The sequence below is a fragment of the Pan paniscus genome, chromosome 10 (assembly GCF_029289425.2).
Source record: "Pan paniscus chromosome 10, NHGRI_mPanPan1-v2.0_pri, whole genome shotgun sequence".
In the NCBI taxonomy this organism is placed as follows: domain Eukaryota; kingdom Metazoa; phylum Chordata; class Mammalia; order Primates; family Hominidae; genus Pan; species Pan paniscus.
In genome coordinates this window covers 6,129,135-6,143,921 of record NC_073259.2, presented here as the reverse complement: position 1 = coordinate 6,143,921, position 14,787 = coordinate 6,129,135, and the positions used below count along the sequence as shown (strand labels likewise).

The 14,787-nt window shown below is 48.5% G+C and overlaps 1 protein-coding gene across 2 annotated transcripts in view; it reads left to right on the top strand.

Annotated features, from left to right (window-relative positions):
* Positions 1-14,787, top strand: part of NINJ2 (ninjurin 2) — a 100,688-nt gene that overhangs the window by 17,225 nt on the left and 68,676 nt on the right. The window contains exon 1 of one of the 2 annotated variants that reach the window (XM_014347061.4): positions 2,595-2,731. The exons of the other annotated variant lie outside the window; for it this stretch is intronic. The gene's annotated coding sequence lies outside the window, so the exon portion shown is untranslated. Of the gene's footprint in view, positions 1-2,594; positions 2,732-14,787 lie in introns of those variants that run through there. 2 annotated transcript variants of the gene reach the window in all.

Sequence of the window (14,787 nt, the reverse complement as noted above, 5' to 3'; positions counted from 1 at the left end):
GGGGGCTATGGAGTAGCCTGAAGAGGAGGCAGGTAGGATGGAGGGGAGCACAGGGTAGACAAGGCTTATCCTCAAGTTGCCACTAGTGCCCTCGAGGTCCAAGAAATCAGTACTGCCTATGCTGTTTCCAGAATGCTAGTCACAGTAGTAGTGGCCGGCAGCGGGCTGTCCCTGTGAGATTGTGTGAGAGAATTAGGAAAAGAGAGAAACCCTGTTATTTTGTTTTCTATTCTCCATGTGACCTGCAGTATTTTTCCTCCTCCCGTAAGAAGTCAGCTTCCTCCCTCGCCATCCCGATGTGACCTACTTATCTGCTCCCTTGAAAGGGAGGTACTCTGGAAGACATCCCAGTCTGGGGCGGTGCTGAGTCTCAGAAACAAGCTCTTGAATAAGGAAAATCCAGAAGCTATAAAACTGGGTGGCAAGGTATGAGGGAGGCTGGAAAACGTTGGAGAAGAAGGTAAATGGAGGCTAGTGGCGCCACAGCAGAGTATTCGGTGATGTGCCATCAGCCCTCACGGCTGACTCATGCCATGACTAAGGGAAACTGGTCGTGGAGCCATCAAAGAGGGCAAATGTCAACTGCTGGAGAGAGTGCATGGACAGAAGTGCAAGCAAAATAAAGTCCAGCTCTTCCAGGTTGACCACTTTGTGCCCCTACTTCACAGAGCTGTGATCTAATCTCTGAGCCCTTTTCCTTATCTGCAAAATGAGGATAATAATTTTTATCTCAGAAGATTGATGAAAATACTAAATAATTTATTCTACCCTCTGTTACTTCCTAGAGAAAACTTAAGCAGATTTCAGAACAAAGGCACATAAATGATAACAGCTACCATTTATTTCTAAGTACCCACTCCATAAGAAGTCCTATATACATAGTTTTCTCACTTAATTCTGTGAGGAATCGATTATGCTCGTGTTACCAGTAAGGAATCCAAGGCCCAGAGAAGTTAAATCACTTGTGCAAAGTCACATAGCTAGCAAGCAGCAGAACTGAGGCCCGTACCCATGTCTGTCTGGCTCAAGGCATATACTGATTGACTGTAACATCATTTGCCTTCAAGGATTTGCCAAAAACCCTTGTCCCCAGATCTTAAGTAAATTTAGAATGCTGAGTCAGATTGGGGCCGCAGGAATCAAAGAATAATTGGGTTATATAATGCTATGATTTTATGCTAATCTTGGCACTAAAGAGAGATTGTCTCGCAGTCTGGAAGACTGTAACTGCCTATCTGGTCTCTAGCCACTGGGCCTCCAGTCTGGCCTCCCTCCAATCCATTCTCCTCACTGTAGCCACAGAGAACATTCTCCTGCTTCTCTCAGTGGTTCCCAGCTGCCCTCAGGATTATATCCAAACCCACTGCGGCCAGGGCTTGGCCTGTTCTTAGTAGGCCCTACCCCGTTTTTAAAATCAAATGCATTAAAATATACCCATATCACTTACTAAATATGAATTCTATCATGTAAAATTTTTGAAACAATTCGTGATTTGAATTTTGGAATTATTAATTTAAATGTTCACTTTTCCTATGTAGGTGTCAATAAATTTTTTTCAGGTCTCAAATACTTGGGACCTTCAGGAAGCCCATAGCCCCAAGTACTGTGCATATAACGTCTAACGGTGAAACAGCCCCGTGTGCAGGCCCCGTCCCCCTGCCCTGTATGCCAGGCTTTCTGTAAATCCTTTTTCCTCTGCCTAGAACTTTGTTTCTGCACTGTACACTGCCCACACTATTCTCCCCTCCCTCCTTGCCCTGCAGTCTATTTATTTTGATGTAAGTTCATATATGCTTAACCTCTGTTTCCTCATCTGTAAAATGGGAATAGCAGTAGTATTTCATAGGATTATTAAGAAGATCGAGTAAGTTAATACACCAAAGCCTTTCTATACAAAGTATCCTGGGAGCTTGTTGGAAATGCAGAATCTCAGGCCCCGCCCCAGAGGTACTGAATGAGAAACTGCATTTTACCAAGATCCGCTGCGATTCAGACCCACATTTAGGTTTGAGGAACACTGCACTCACACACTGAGAACAATGTCTGTTATATAATAAGCACTCGATAAATGATGGCCAGTATTAAGGTGACGAAAGGTCAGGTTTTTACAGTTGTTTCTGGTTTTCCTTCTTGCCTTACTTTAACTTGCAGACTCTAGTTCAGTGGTAGTCAATGGTGTTCCTGGCAAACTCTGGCCCCCTGGGAGCCGGCCCGTGGCACTTCCGCTAATGCTGAGGCAGCAATGAAGACCATGGTTCCTGCGCTCAGGTGCCTTCACTCCATCTGCAGAGGGAGACAGACAAGGAAATGGGCAATTGCAATAGGTGATATCATAAGGGCTATCAAAACCGGAAGCAGAGGCGCTGGAGCACCCGGTGGGGTCAAGGAAAGTGTAATCTAAGACCTGAGAGATGAGTTGGTAGCTCAAGATTCCCCCCAAAAGTGGCACAACAGTTTCTACTGGAAGAGTAGACTGACTGCTCCCATGATGTGAGGGGGGAGCAAGTTCCAGAAAAGATGTGACCTCTTGGCTGATGGCAGACTCGTTGCGGTAAGGCGTGGCTCAAACTACTGCCGCTAAGAACAAACGTTGGCTTTGGCTTCGTTGCAAAGCAGCCGCTCGGTGGCCGTACAACGCTTCATCTCTCCGAGCCTCGGTTTCCTCATCTCCAGCCCTAAAATGACGACACGCCCCCACAGGTCTTGTGAGGATTAAGTGAGGGGACATGAGGTACAGTTCCAGGGACAAAGCCGTGTTCCCGAATCGGGTCTTTCTTCCCTTCTCCCCTCCCTAGTTTGTGAGCCGCGTCGCAGCGGAGCGGATGTAGGCCCGAGGGCTGGCGCGACTGCAGCTGCGACCCTTTCCTCCGCGGACTCAGGAACGCCACCCTCCCGTCCCCACCCGGCGCGGGGCTGGGAGGCGGCGAGGCCGCGACGGTGCAGAGTCTCCAGACAGCCGCGCCGCCGGAGGGCAGGGCAGGAGGGTCGCTGAGGGTCACAGCAGGGGCGCTGTGGGCCAGAAGAACGGGCCTGGGGTGCTCCTGGAGCCCTCGGTGGCCCCTGCTGGAGGCTTGGGCAGCTGCAGGGGGACAGAGCGGCGCAGGCAGCAGGGCAGCCGGGTCCCGAGGGGAAGGCGCCTGTCCTCGGGAGGTGAAGGTTCCTGTGCTCCGCAGGCGGCCGTAGCCCGCGGGCCGACTCGGGGGAATGGCAGGAATGCGCGGGCGCCGGGCGGAAGAGGCCGCGGCGGCCGGGCCAGCTGGGGAGGGAGGGAGGGCCGGGCCGGCGGGCGCGGCGTGGGGCGTGGGGACGGCCGCGGCCCGGGAGCGCGAGGGCGCGGGGCCCGCGGAAACCAGGTCAGCTGACGCGGGCGGGCGAGCCGGGCAGGGGAGCGGGGCCCCGAGCCCACTTCCCGCATCCGGTCTGCGGCGCGCTCGGGGCCCGGCTTTGAGCTCTGTCACGTGGCTTCATCTCTTCCTTCCCCCGCGGGAGGCCCAGGGCCGCCCTCACCTTTTCCCGGCGCGGAACTAGCCCCGCAGCTCCTTCACCTTCGTCTCCCCCGGATCCCCCACTCCCAGCCCGCCCCCTCCGTGGGCAGCGCCGCCAGCTGCGGAGTCCGGGGAGCGCCAGTCTGGGCTATTTCGGTTCCTTTTTCCTCACAAGAGTCCGTGATTTCTGCTGAGTTTTCCCTGGGCTTCCCTTAGTTATTAATAATAATAGCGCCGGGCGCGGTGGCTCACGCCGGTAATCCCAGCACTTTGGCAGGCCGAGGCGGGGGGACCTGAGGTCAGGAGTTCAAGACCAGCCTGGCCAGCATGGCGAAACCCCGTCTCTACTAAAAATACAAAAATGAGCCGGGCGTGGTGGCGGGTGCCTGTAGTCCCACCTACCCTGGAGGCTGAGGCAGGAGGATCGCTTGAACTCGGGAGGCGGAGGGTGCAGTGAGCCGAGATCGCACCATTGCGCTCCAGCCTCAAAAACAAAAACAAACAAACAAAACTACCACTTCTGGGCCCTTTGTATGAAGCAGGCATTTTGCATAGACTTTTTTTTCTCTCTGATTTTTTAGGGCCACAGTGTAAGTATTATTAACCGCGACTCACAGATGAGAAAACTTGAAGTTCAGGAAAGTGAATGTGCTCAAGGTCACAGCTAGTCAATGGCTCAACCGGGATTCACATCTCAGGCTGTCAAACCGAAATACGTGCCCTTTCCCGCCTTCCACGCCCCAAGGGGAGGCCATGCCGGGACCATGTCGAAAGGTGGTGTTCCGCTAGATTCTACCCTAAAGCGCCATTGTCCTCAAAGACAGGTCTTTTCTGAGCCAGTCTAGGAAATGACCTAGCTCCAGGGCAGTGTTAGAAGAGACTTCCCTTACAGCCTGGTTTTTTTTTTTTTTTTTTTTGAGACGGAGTCTCGCTCTGTCGCCCAGGCTGGAGTGCAGTGGCGCGATCTCGGCTTACTGCAACCTCCACCTCCCGGGTTCAAGCAATTCTCCTCCCTCAGCCTCCCGAGTAGATGGGACTACAGGCGCCCGCCACCACGCCCGGCTCATTTTTTGTATTTTTTAGTAGAGATGGGGTTTCACCCTGTTAGCCAGGATGGTCTCTATCTCCTGACCTTGTGATCCGCCCGCCTCGGCCTCCCAGAGTGCTGGGATTACAGGCGTGAGCCACCGCGCCCGGCCCTAGCCTGTTTCTTTAGCACGAGTCTGTTCAGAGCTGGTGATCTGGAATTCTTTCCTGACTTCCAGGAGAAGCATTTTGATTTGGAGCACACTCCTCCCATCCTCATGGCCTCTCCCCACTCCTTTCACCCTGGGGAGAAAAGTAGGCTTTGCTTTTGTCCAGAGACTCTCCAACTGGAACCCACCTGCAGATCAAGGTAGACATCAACCTAGAGAATTTGCAAAGCAGGAGGTGGAGGGGGTTGGGTTGGGGGAGGGAAGGGAGACAGGAGGGGCAACTCAGTGCAGCCACTTTCCCATGCCCCCTTCCAAGTGGGAAGGTAGGGCTGTTCCAGAAGGGAGAAGCGGTAGTTTTGAAAACCAGTGAGCAGTCTGCACACGGAAGGCAGAATTTTTGTTCTGATGAGACATTAATAGGGCAATGGCTGGTTTTCATTATTTGAAAATAGTACAAGCACATTGTCAAATAATTTCACCTCATAAACATGGTTACATAAGAGAACAGCCTGAAAACCGCCTGGAGGACCCATACCTTAAGGACTCTAGACACAGGCAAGGCAAACAATTTATGAAGATCACTTCTAACCGCAGTCTCTTAAGTTGCAGCCTTCCTTCCATTCTTCCGGGACTGAAGTTAGGAGTGGTCTGTAGCATTGGAGCCACAGTGGAGGGGTTGGAGTGGGGTGGTGGAATGGGGGTATGATTCTCCTTTTCTGTATGAGTAAACACAACACAAACAGAACAATTAAAAAAAATGTGGCCTAGCACAATGATTCACACCTGTAATCCCAGCACTTTGGGAGGCCGAGGTGGGTAGATCACTTGAGGCCAGGAGTACAAGACCAGCCTGGACGACATAGTGAAGAGACAGGGTCTCTACTAAAAATACAGATATTAGCCCTACTTGGGATGCTGAGGCACGAGACTCACTTGAACCCTAGAGGCTGAGGTTGCAGTGAGCCCATATCACACCACTACACTCCAGCCTGGGTGACAGGGCAAGACTCAGTCTCAAAAATAAAACAAAATAAAATAAAAACAGGACCATTAAGAAGAAAGGAGGAATAGAAGTCAAGTACCAGGGATGAATTAATGACTGTAGTTGAGACTAAAGGCCCTGCTGTCATTGAAAGGGAGGTCTGAATGAATTGTATTGAAAGAAGTACACTTTAACTTTGCTCAGGCAAGGAGCCCGGAGGCCTACCTTTTTTTTAAAGCTTCAGTTGCCACATTTGTAAAACAAGGACTTTGGATATGATGGTTCTTAAACTGCCTCCAAGTTTGGAAACTTCTGATTCTAAGATGCCAAGATATTTTCATTAAGTGATGCCCAGTTCTTCCATCTCAATACCTTGGTAATCATGTGACTGACTGCTCAGCTTTCCTGCTTTTGTGAGATCATTACTGCCAGTTCCAGTGCATTTGGCTGCCAGAGAGCAAACATTCCGTGTGTGAACTGGGGATACATATTGCTGTGACAGTAGGTCTGGCACATTGGAGGGACGCTGACTTAACCTGAAACAGCACTAAACACCGTGTCATCTCCAATACACTATTCGGGGGCCTGGGCCTGGGCAAGGCCTCCTAATTTGCTTTTAGATGGCATCAATCTTCATTCCTTAGGCCTTTGAAGAGCGAAGAATCAGAATCCTAGGAACCTTATACTTTGTACCTATGTTTCTGTAAAAGTTAGCGGGTCTACCCCTGCCGGTTTCAATCAGGTGGGATTTGTTACACCGGGACCATCATTAGCCAGCTTAATAGCTGGAGCTGTACTTGACATGATCTAGGGTTGGGGCTGGAACCCGTCCTCAGGAGGCACTTGCTGGGGAGATCTGTGTATATCACTTGACTAACACATTCACAGCAAATGGTCATGTTCTCTCAGTAGCAGCCCACACATAGTTTCCAGAAGGCATCAGTAGCTCCTTATAGGTACCTCAAACCTACAAGTCCATAAACGGAGCCATAGGTTAGGGTGGCAATGGGGACTTTTTTTTCTTTTCCGTTCATTCTTACACAGCATTCTGAGTGCCATCACTGAGGCATACACAAAAAGTAGAAAAAAAGAAGAGCACCTTCAACATAGAGGTTAAGGACACAGGCTCCTGAGCTAGACTGTCCAGGCTTGAATCCTGGGTCGGCCACCTCCTTGCTGTGCTGTCTGACCTAGGGCAAGTTACTTCACCTCTCTGTGCCTCAGTGTCTTATAAGACTATTGTGAGGGTTAAATGAGTTAATTCATGTAAAGCACTATGAGCAATGACAGCCCCATATAAGTGTGACTATTATTGTGGCAAGTCCTATGGCAAGTGACTTAGACATTTATTTAACATTAACTACAGTTCTTTTTGAAAGGGAAAATACAGGAAATTACTGAGTTCTGCCACAGGAGATTGTAACAAATGTCTGCGACTAGGGGTACGTAGGAGGAAGGAAATAAACGGATGGACCAGGCCCTTGTTTCTTTTACTTCCTTCTACATAGAGGGTTTTGTACTGTGCCTGATTGCTTTAATTTTCGGGGGCAAAAGAATATGAATTGGAAATCTCTCCATGTCAGAATATATAGATCCACCTTATTTTTTTAACTGTTGCAGAGTATTACTTACTATGGATATACACTAGGTTATTTACATACTCCCATATACCGATTGATACTGATGTAATGTTCACTGTGTACTGGATGTGGGAGGGAACATAGGTGCTAAAGCAGGGTGGAGCATGGTTCCCGAGAGGTTTGTAATTTTGTGGGGGAATTCAAGACTTACATAAAATAAGTGGAAACCAGTACAAGAACCTGTGTATAAAATATTAAACTGGATTTAAAACTAAGTGTTGGCCGGGCGCGGTGGCTCACGCCTGTAATCCCAGCACTTTGGGAGGCCGAGGCGGGTGGATCACGAGGTCAGGAGATCAAGACCATCATGGCTAACACGGTGAAACCCCGTCTCTACTAAAAATACAAAAAATTAGCCAGGCGTGGTGGCGGGCGCCTGTAGTCCCAGCTATTTGGGAGGCTGAAGCAGGAGAATGGCGTGAACCTGGGAGGCGGAGCTTGCAGTGAGCCGAGATCACGCCACTGCACTCCAGCCTGGGTGACAGAGTGAGACTCTGTCTCAAAACAAACAAACAAAAAACTAAGTGTCAGTGCTAGTGTAATACTCAGTGGTGGGTGAAAAGATCGGATTTAATAGGAAATAACAACACAACGTACGCATATATCGGAGCGATGGGCCTGGCTCCTGGAACCCTGGCTGGAGTACAGAGGAAATTTACCTTCTAGTTCTTCCAGCCTCCCTGAAAAATTACTCAACACAAGAAGGACAAGTCTACACTCCCTTAACAAGCTACAACACAGGAGCACACAGGTGTCTCTGCAGGAGGTGGAATGCAGCAGGCCTAGGTGCTCTCCTGCAACTGGCTCAGCATGTGGGCAGCACCTTCCTCCTAAAGCATAGGGGTGCAGGGGAGAGTTCCCACTCCCACCTTCTGGTAGAGGCCTTTGTTGTTTTCCCTGAAGCACAAATGGTGCCGGTCCTTCAAGGTACAGTGACTCTGCTGAAGGAGCTGGAATGAGAACTCCCTTTTTTTGAGGTCCTTAATCCTTTGTTTGGCCCTGATTCCTTGGGAAGAACTCACAGGGTTGTGAGAACAGCTGCCCCATAGGGCCAAGGTGGGGACATTCTGTGCCTAGGTATTCATAAGCCAAGGCTGTATTTCTTTTACCCCACCCGTAAGCACTAATCACTAACCTAAACCAGCAACAGCTGGTTGCCACAGGGAATTGGGTTGTGTCAAAGCCCCTACTTAGCATTCCTTCTGCAAGGCCCTACCCAATGGCATTTGGGGTACATTAATTGGGGTAAACGTTTTTCTTTTTCTTTTTCTTTTTTTTTTTTGAGATGGAGTCTCACTCTGTCGCCTAGGCTGGAGTGCAGTGGTACAATCTTGGGTCACTGCAACCTCTGCCTCTAGGGTTCAAGCGATTCTCCTGCCTCAGCCTCCTGAGTAGCTGGGATTTCAGGTGCCTGCCACCATGCCCAGCTAATTTTTGTATTTTTAGTAGAGACGGGGGTTTCACCATGTTGGCCAGGCTGGTCGCGAACTCCTGACCTCGTGATCCGCCTGCCTCGGCCTCCCAAAGTGCTGGGATTACAACCTTGAGCCACCATGCCCAGCCTTCTTCTTTTTTTTTGAGATGAAGTCTCGCTCTGTCGCCCAGGCTGGAGTGCAGTGGCACAATCTTGGCTCACTGCAACCCCCGCCTCCCAGGTTCAAGCAATTCTCCTGCCTCAGCCTCCTGAGCAGCTAGGATTACAGGAGTGCACCACCACGCCTGGCTAGTTTTTGTATTTTTAGTAGAGATGGGGTTTTACCATGTTGGCCAGGCTGGTCTTGAACTCCTGACCTTGTGATCTGCCAGCCTGGGCCTCCCAAAGTGCTGGGATTACAGGTGTGAGCCACTGTGCCTGGCCAGAATTTCCTTCCTTTCTAGCCTGAATAATATTCCATTGTATGAATATATCGCATTTGGTTATCCATTCGTCTGCTGATGGACACTGGCTTGTTTTCGCTGTTGTGAACATGCTGCCATTAACATTGGTGTATAGGTATCTGAGTCCTTTCTTTCAGTTTTTTGGGGTACACACCTAGGAAAGAAATTGGTAAGTCATATGGTAATTCTCTAACTTTTTGAGGAACTGCCAAGCTGTTTTCCACAGTGGCTGCTGGCTGCATCATTTACGTTCTCACCAGTCATGCATGAGAATTTCAGTTTCTCTGTATCCTTACCAAAACTTGCTTTTTTTCTTTCTTCTTTCATTTTTTTCAAATAGTCATCCTAACAGGTAAGAAGTTGTATCTCATTTTGTTTTGATTTGTATTTGTCTAATGACTGGTGACATTGAGCCTTTTTTCATGAAGCTTGTTGGCCATTTGTGTGTCTTCTTTGGAGAAATGTCTACCCTAGTTCCTTCTCCTTTTTTGAATTGAGTTGTTTGGTTTTCTCGCTGTTAAGTTGTAGGAGTTCTTTATCTATTCTGGATATTAATTCCTTAACAGAAATATGGTTTACAAATATTTTCTCCCATTCTGTAGGTTGTCTTTTCACTCTTTTATTTTTTAATTTTTATTTATTTATTTATCTATTTATTTATTTATTTATTTGAGATGGAGTTTTGCTCTTGTTGCCCAAGCTGGAGTGCAATGGCATGATCTCAGCTCACCACAACCTCTGCCTCCCAGGTTCAAGTGATTCTTCTGCCTCAGCCTCCCGAGTAGCTTGGATTACAGGCACGTGCCACCACGCCTGGCTAATTTTGTGTTTTTAGTAGAGACGGGGTTTCTCCATGTTGGTCAGGCTGGCCTCGAACTCCCGACCTAAGGTAATCCACCCACGTCGGCCTCCCAAAGTGCTAGGATTACAGGCGTAAGCCGCCACGCCTGGCCTATTTATTTATTTATTTTTATACAGAGTCTCGCTCTGTTGCCCGGGCTGGCGTGCAGTGGCACACTCTTGGCTCACTGCAACCTCTGCGTCCCAGGCTCAAGCGATTCTCCTGCCTCAGCCTCCTGAGTAGCTGGGATTACAGGCACCTGCCACCATGCTCGGCTAATTTTTTTGTGTTTTTATTAGAGACAGCGTTTCACCATGTTGGCCAGACTGGTCTCGAACTCCTGACCTCAGATGATCTGCCCACCTCGGCCTCCCGAAGTGCTGGGATTACAGGCGTGAACCGCCGCGCCCGGCCCCTTTTCACTCTTTTAATAGCGTCCTTTGGTGCGCAAGTTCTGTATTTTGATGAAATCTAATTTATCTGTTTTTTTCTTTTGTTGCCTGCGATTTTGCTGTCATATTCTAGAAATCATTGTGAAGTCCAATGTCATGAAGGTTTTTCCCTGTGTTTTCTTTTAAGAGTTTTACAGTGTTAACTCTCAAGTTTAGGTCTTTGGTTCATTTTGAGTTAGTTTCTGTATATGGCATAAGGTAAGGGTCCAGTTTCATTCTTTTGTATGTGGGACTATCCAGTTTTTCCAGCACCATTTACTGAAAAGATTATCCTTTCCCCATTGAGTGGTCTTGAAAGCCTTGCTGAAAATCAGTTTACCATATATGCAAGGGTTTATTTTGGGGCTCTATTCTATTCCACTGGTCTATATGTCTGCTCTATTGCATTTAAAGAAGTATACAGGGGCCAGGCCTGGTGGCTCATGCCTGTAATCCCAGCACTTCGGGAGGCCGAGGCAGGCAGATCACCTGAGGTCAGGAGTTCAAGACCAGCCTGGCCAACATGGCGAAATCCTGTCTTTACTAAAAATACAAAATTTAGGATGTGGTGGCACGTGCCAGTAATCCCAGCTACTCAGGAGGCTGAGGCAGGAGGATCACTTGAACCGGGGAGGCGAGGGTTGCAGTGAGCGAAGATCATGCCATTGCACTCCAGCCTAGGCAACAAGAGCAAAACTCCGTCTCAAAAAAAAAAAAAAAGTATATGGGGACTGGGTGTAGTGACTGACACCTGTAATCCCAGCACTTTGGCAGGGCAATGGGGAAGGATTAGCGTGAGACCAAGAATTCTAGACTGGCCTGGGCAACATGACCAGCTCCTGTCTCTATTTTTTAAAAAAGAAGTGTATGGTTTCTTCCAACCTCTTGTACTTATACCATTCCCTCAAAGAGAAAGAGAATTAAGAGGAAATGTCTTAAACACAAAGGAATTTAATGTTACGGTGCCCTGGGTCTGAATGCTCTGAAGAGGGCAACATTCTGGAGGTGCCAATTTTCAGATGAGCATTTAAAATGTCAGCGTTGGGCAAACATTTTATTTTGTCTCGAACTCATCCCCCCTTAATATCTTGGGTACGACCGTTCTCTACATTTTCTCTCTGTGCTACTAAACTTAGAGGATTGGGAGGAGACTGATTTTGTGTGTGTTTGGCCTTTACTGTAGAAGAAAAAGAACTGCAACTAGGCCGGGCGCGGTGGCTCATGCCTGTAATCCCAGCACTTTAGGAGGCCGAAGCAGGCGGATCACGAGGTCAGAAGTTCAAGACCATTCTGGCCAACATGGTGAAATTCCGTCTCTACTAAAAATACAAAAAATTAGCCGGCTGTGGTGGTGTGCGCCAGTGATCCCAGCTACTAGGGAGGCTGAGGCAGGAGAATCGTGTGAACCTGGGAGGCGGAGGTTGCAGTGAGCCGAGATCGTGCCATTGTACTCCAGCCCGGGAGACAGTGCAAAAAAAAAAAAAAAAAAAAAACTGCAACTAATCAACATTTATTTAGTGAGCACAATTTATGTGAGGCACTATAACTTACATAAGTTGTGCTGAACTCATGGTGGCTTATAGTCTATTGGGGGAGGTATATATATCAAGGCGTGACTTGGTAATTACTTGGAGATGGAGAAATGCAAACTGAAGTAGTTGGCCAAATATCCTAAGGTGGGGTCTTTTGGTTTTGTTAAAGAAGAATAAATTCAGATTCAGGAATGAATGTGGAGAAAACTGGGAATGAAACAGGCAGGAATGAGTAAGCTATCTGGGACAGTGCAAAGGCCTTTCTGACCAGATCAGATGGTGTGTGTGGGGGAAAGCACAACTGGATAGGTGGGGTGGGGCCGAATTATGGGGGATTTTTAAATAACCAGGCAAAGGAATGTGTACTCGATTTAGCAGACAGTAGAAAACTCTAAAGTGGTTTTTTTTTTTTACACAGTCTCACTCTGTTGCCCAGGATAGAGTGCAGTGGGGCAGTCTTGGCTCACTGCAACCTCCACCTCCTGGGTTCAAATGATTCTCCTGCCTCAGCCTCCTGAGTAGCTGGGACTACAGGCATGTGGCACCACGCTCAGCTAATTTTTGTATTTTAGTAGAGACGGGATTTTGCCATGTTGGCCAGGCTGGTCTTGAACTCCTGGCCTCAAGTGATCTGCCCGCCTCAGCCTCCCAAAGTGCTGGGATTACGGGCATGGGCCACTGGGCCCAGCCTCAGAAGTTTTTAAATGACATGATTTTTTTTTTTGGAGACAGTCTCTTTCTGTTGCCCAGGCTGGAATGCAGTGGCACCATCTCGGCTCACTGCAGCATCCACCTCCTGGTGGAACCAGTGATTCGCCTGCCTCAGCAACCCGGGTAGCTGGGATTACAGGCACGTGCCACCATGTCTGGCTAATTTTTGTATTTTTAGTAGAGACAGGGTTTCACCATGTTGGCCAAGTTGGTCTTGAACTGCTGACCTCAGGTGATCCATCCACCTCGGCCTCCCAAAGAGCTAGGATTACAGGTGTGAGCCACCGTGCCCGGCCTTGTTTTTTTTTAATGGAGGAGTGGGGCACAGTTTTAGGGAGGTTGGTTCAGGAAGGGATGCAAGATAGATTAGAGGGCAGGAATTGATTCAGTTCTCAGAGAACTTCCCTGGAAAAAAAGGTCCTAGATCTTTGCCCCAAGCCCAATGCCAGGCTGAGGTATATTTCACGACCTTTCTGATTGAAATCTACTGACAGAAAATACACTGGATCTAAGATCTTGTGAGATCTTGCCCAAGCTCAACCCGGCCCACTAACCTTTCGTGCTCATGGCATGAAATGCCCACACTTGGTTCTGGTTTGGGCTGGCACCCTCCCCGGCTTGCTTCACTGTGGTGCGATGTTTCCAAAGCTTCCACACTCCAGAAAGGGCTATAACTTCAGTTTCCTCATTTTTACAAAAGGTCAAGTTTTCAAAAGCTTAGATCCGCTGGGATTTGTCTATGTTGATGAAGATACATGAAAACTGGGGGACATTGCAGTTGACCTTTAGAACCCTCTCTCCACCCCCACCCCCATCTCCATTACCCCAGAGCTAAGCCTCCTCAGGACCTAGTACTTCTCTTCATTCAGTGTTTTCTCACACTGCTGAAAATTACCTGTGACTCATACAAGTGGTTCAAGCTGCTCAGTCCCAGACAGGAATGTTGAGTCTTGCCAGCTGACATGTTGGGGTCACAAGAAAGAGAGAGCAAGTGTCCTGTGGGCTGGAATCAGGGGAGATGCACAGACACCCTGTGAACATTCCAGAGTGCAGGGCTGAAGAATGGCCTGAATGGAGCCGTTAGGCTGATTTCCCTGTGGTCAGAGGCTAGCTGCAATTTTACCCTCCCTTCCCTGCCCAAACACTCCTGACACTGGAATTTCATCAAACGGCTACCGTGTTTGGTTTTCAACCAGGACAAACAAAGAAAAGAGATTTGTTTTCCTGTCTGCTTTTGCTGAATGGAATCTCTGATTCTACTTACCAGCGTGCCTCAGACACCCTGGGGCTGGTTAGGACTTTAAGCACACAGGAATCTCAGCTTTACTGAATCTTTTTCCATATCCTGAGCCCGAGTTCAGACTTCATCCTCCTGGTCCCCCATGTCCCTTCAACGTCTGATTAATTCTCCAGTCAACTCCCTGCTAATAGTCCACCCACAAATTGCTATTTCAGCTGACCTTCCCCAAAACTTGAGCATCCTTGCCAAATACCTTGGGCTTCCTCATAACCTGGTTATCTTCTCATCTGCATGCCTTTCTGGAATAATTTTGAAGTATTAAAAAAAACTCCTCTAATTGTCAAGGGCATGCAGGAAGCTCAGCCCCTAAGGAGCATTGCAGAAATCTGGAGTTCTACTCTGTTTATACCTAAATCTAGCCTTCCAGGAGTTTCAGATAGTTTCCTGGAAACATTTTGTGCTTTGTGTTTTTCACCTTTCTCTCTTAATTGAATATGGGGTGAGGAGCAAGAAAGGGGATTGTGAATTACAATTACAAACAGTACACACATAACACAGGGACAATCTTTGCATTTCTCATTTCTGATCCCAGGGATCAGAGGTAGAGGCAGGCCAGGCGCGGTGGCTCACGCCTGTAATCCCAGCACTTTGGAGGCCGAGGCAGGCGGATCACGAAGTCAAGAGATAGAAACCATCCTGGCCAACATGGTGAAACCCCGTCTGTACTAAAAATACAAAAATTAGCTGGGCGTGGTGGCGCGCGCCTGTACTCCCAGCTACTCGGGAGGCTGAGGCAGGAGAATAGCTTGAGCCCGGGAGGCGGAGGTTGCATTGAGCAGAGATCACGCCAC